Here is a 4,015-nt window from a genome sequence, read left to right as displayed (position 1 = left end):
ATTTTATGATAATAGGCCACAAAAAGCGCCGCAGCAGAATATTACCCATTTTTGGAAGCAGGGGAGTTTTGGCCGTCCCACACGTCAGTTCTGAACTCACCTCTGTCGAGGTCGTCTCCGCTGGTGCTTCAAAGTTGCACGAGGTCCCGGGTTTCGGCACCACTTGTCGCGCCCGCCTCGCCAGCAAGGAAGACGCGGCAACAGGAGTTCTTCTGACCGTGCTTTAATGGGGTTCCCTTTAGGCTTACATGATGCAGAAGACCCAGCCCGGCAGCGCGCAGGCCACTATATACCCCAGAAGTACAACCCCTAAGCTGCGATAGGCCGCTCAACTGTCGAGCCACCAAAGCATTAGCCCATATCAGGACCCTTTGTTTGCATTCTCGCGCCACAGGGCAACCGACAATTGTGCCTGCGCTGAACTTGTTAGCTGCTCTAGGCAAAGCCGGAAACAGGCGCCAACTTGTAATGGCGTTGACACCGCGCCCCACAGGTCATAACCGCAGGCGTCAACTCGACCGGATTAGGTGACGCTTACGCCGGTTGGCAGAGCGTCATTTCTGGGTGTGCTTGGGAGGGCGCTTCCGGAGCTTGTGAGTCAGGGAAGGGACTGAGGGGGCAGTCTGCTTTGACGGGGGCAGGGACCGCCCGATCTGCTGGGGGCCCGGGCGGAACAAGAGGGCGGTGGAAAGGCACATTTGTGCTTTGTCTCTGCTAGAGCTGGGACTTCCCTCTTCTCCTGCCTTAGGGACCGTAAAGACTTGGGACTCTGGGACCGGCACCAGTGGCCTCCTGGGTTCTAGACCATTTCTTCGAAGAAGACATACAGATGGCCAGCAGGTGTATGACATACACATGCTCAGCAGCGTCCCTGAGCATCAGGGAAATGCAAATTAAAACCTCAGTGAGATGTCACCTTACAGTCAGAAGGAAACTTCTCAAGCTGACGGTGGGACTCTACGAAACCCCCCGGGGCCACAGCCGTCACTGCTGGTGGGGGAAGAATGGACGTTGTCTCTGCCCAGCCCCGGGACCAGGCAAAGACGTCCAGGCCCACCAGTTCTTCACTACTGCACTGGGCATCCTAGCCGGTGCCGTTAGGCTGGATAAACAAACAACAACAACAACAAAACACAACACTGAAAAGGAAGAAATAAAACTATGAGTAGATGGCATGATGGTCTGCATTGGAAATTCTAAGGGACTTACGAAAACCTGCTAGACCTAAAAATGAATTAGCAAGGCCACAGAATATAAGACACATGTGCAAAGTTAATTGCATTTATAGATAAACAACAAATATTTAGACAATAAAATTCACAAATGAAATAGGAGTAAATTGAGTGGTAGCTGTGCGCTATTTCTACACAGAGAACTATCAGACATTACTAAAGAAATTAAGTATCTTTGAAGCAAGATTTGTTAGTGTAAAAAAAAAGAAATTAAGTATCAAAATCAACAAAAAGATATATCCTGGTAATGGGTTGGAAAACTGGATAGTGTTAAACACGTCCATTGTTCCTAAATTGATCTATAGATTCAACAAAGTTCCAATCAAATCTCAGCAGGCTTTTCCTTTTTTTTTGTTGTTTTGTAGGAATTAACAAAATGACCTGAAAATACAAAAGGCCTGGAATAGCTCAAACAATTTTTTTGAAAGAGCAAAGTTGGAAGATGCACTCCCTGATTTCTGTCCCTGGTGCTACAGGAACTAGGCATCTGTGGGGGACAAGAATGAGCCTCAACCCTTTGCTCACGTTGTTCTCAAGAAATAATCTGAGATGGGCCATGGATTTGAGCAGAGAGCCTACAGCTTTAAAACTTCTAGAAGACAGCATGGGAGACAAACATTGCAATTTAGAATATTTCTAAGAACACAAAAGGCAAATTGAAATGAGATACCACTTCACATCTAACCGACTAAAGTAATTACCCAGGTGGCTCAGTGACTCGAATTAAACAAACTGGAAATACCAAGCGTTGCAACCGGAACTCTCGTATATTGCCGGGGAGGAGAGAGCAAGTGCAAAATGCTGAACTCACTTTGGAAAACTGTCTGGCAGCTTTGCACGCGGTTGAGCATCCACTTACAAATGACTCGGCAGTTCCATTCCTGACGTTTCTACCCAGGAGAAATGAAAACATATGTCCCTAAAGCGACCGGTCCAGGGATGTTCCTAGCACAGCTTTGTGCGTAATAATGTACATCTCGGAAGAGCTCGAATGTCCACCAGCTGGGATGAACGGACAATGGGACACATTTACACCGCGGAATACTACTCAGCTGTCAAAAGGACCAAGCTGAGCATGCGCACAACGGCATGGCTGAATCTCATAGACGTGCCCAGCATAAGAAATGGAACAGGGCCGGGCGCTGTGGCTCACGCCTGTAATCCTAGCTCTTGGGAGGCCGAGGCGGGCGGATTGCTCCAGGTCAGGAGTTCAAAACCAGCCTGAGCAAGAGCGAGACCCTGTCTCTACTATAAATAGAAAGAAATTAATTGGCCAACTGATATATATAAAAAATTAGCCGGGCATGGTGGCGCATGCCTGTAGTCCCAGCTACCCGGGAGGCTGAGGCAGAAGGATCACTCGAGCCCAGGAGTTTTGAGGTCGCTGTGAGCCAGGCTGATGCCACGGCACTCACTCTAGTCTGGGCAACAAAGCGAGACTCTGTCTCAAAAAAAAAAAAAAAGAAAAAAAAGAAATGGAACAGAAAAAAAATGCATCCTGCACTGATTTCATTTATATGATTAAACTGGTAAGAGCAGATACTACACTTGATCTCAGCCAAAAGGCCGAGAAGCGATGATTTCATTTATATTAAATTGGAAAACAGGCAAAACCATAGGTTTTGGCGCAGTGGGTGGGAGGGAGGAGACTGACTTCAGAAGGCAGGGAGGAACTCTCTGGGGGGACGGAAATGTTCTATATCTTGACCGGCATGGCGCTTGCATGGGTGTATACTTTCTGAAACGTCACTGACCTGCACATTTAAAATGTGTGTATTTTGCTATTATAGATCAAACCTGTACAACATTGATTTTTATTTTTTTATTTAATTTTAATTTTTTTTGAGATGGAGTCTCACTCTGTCACCTGGGCCAGAGTGCCGTGGCGTCAGCCTAACTCGCAGCAACCTCAAACTCCTGGGCTCAAGCGATCCTCCTGCCTCAGCCTCCCTAGTAGCTGGGATGACAGGCATGCGCCACCACGCCCAGCTAATTTTTGCTATATATTTTTAGTTGGCCAATTAATTTCTTTCTATTTATAGTAGAGACGGGGTCTCGCTCTTGCTCAGGCTGGTCTCGAACTCCTGACCTTGAACAATCCTCCCGCCACCATGCCTGGCTAATTTTTTTTATTTTTAGTAGAGACGGGGTCTCGCTCTTGCTCAGGCTGGTCTCGAACTCCTGAGCTCAAGGGGTCCTCCCCGGAAGGCTAGGAAAACAGGGGTGAGCCACCACGCCCGGCCAACATGGAATTTTTAAATTAAAGCATTTAACATAAAAATCAGAATTTTGGGATTCTCTTGGAAAGCCAGACATGCGCACGCTTACTGGCCAAACAAGCCCACCCCTCGTGGCAGTAGACCGGCGGGGCCACCCTATAAAGATGGGACAAGCATCTCTCCAGGTTGCCCCACCCCTCTCCATTATTTGACCTGTGGAGTCACACTGCTTGTTGGCTTCTGCTCTTTAAAAAAAATGTTCATTTATTTATCGATTTTTTTTTTTCAGCCAGCAGTTATTCATCAGATGTGTGCTCCGTTCTCAGGACCAACCACTCCTTCCACCTGCGATCAACCCGCTCTGCATTGGAGCAGCCGGCGGGGGGAGAGAACCCAGGACATTCCTGGGCCAGGCCAGGGCACCTTGCGGCCTGGAAGGAAGGGGTGACACTCCTCATTCTGACCACCCCCAACTCTGTGTCCTTTGCCCACAACCAGCTCCCGGGGTGGAGGAGATTGGGATCGAGAGGGCATCCCCAAAAACCCAATCCGGGCATATAAATC

The 4,015-nt window shown here is 48.3% G+C and overlaps 1 pseudogene; it reads right to left on the bottom strand.

Annotated features, from left to right (window-relative positions):
- Positions 1-2,607: 2,607 nt before the first annotated feature.
- Positions 2,608-2,810, bottom strand: LOC142861413 (uncharacterized; annotated as a pseudogene).
- Positions 2,811-4,015: the final 1,205 nt, after the last annotated feature.

The sequence above is a fragment of the Microcebus murinus genome, chromosome 16 (genome assembly GCF_040939455.1).
Source record: "Microcebus murinus isolate Inina chromosome 16, M.murinus_Inina_mat1.0, whole genome shotgun sequence".
NCBI classification, from domain to species: Eukaryota; Metazoa; Chordata; class Mammalia; order Primates; family Cheirogaleidae; genus Microcebus; species Microcebus murinus.
Note: the sequence above shows the minus strand (reverse complement) of the source record. Positions and strands in the feature narration are given on the sequence as shown.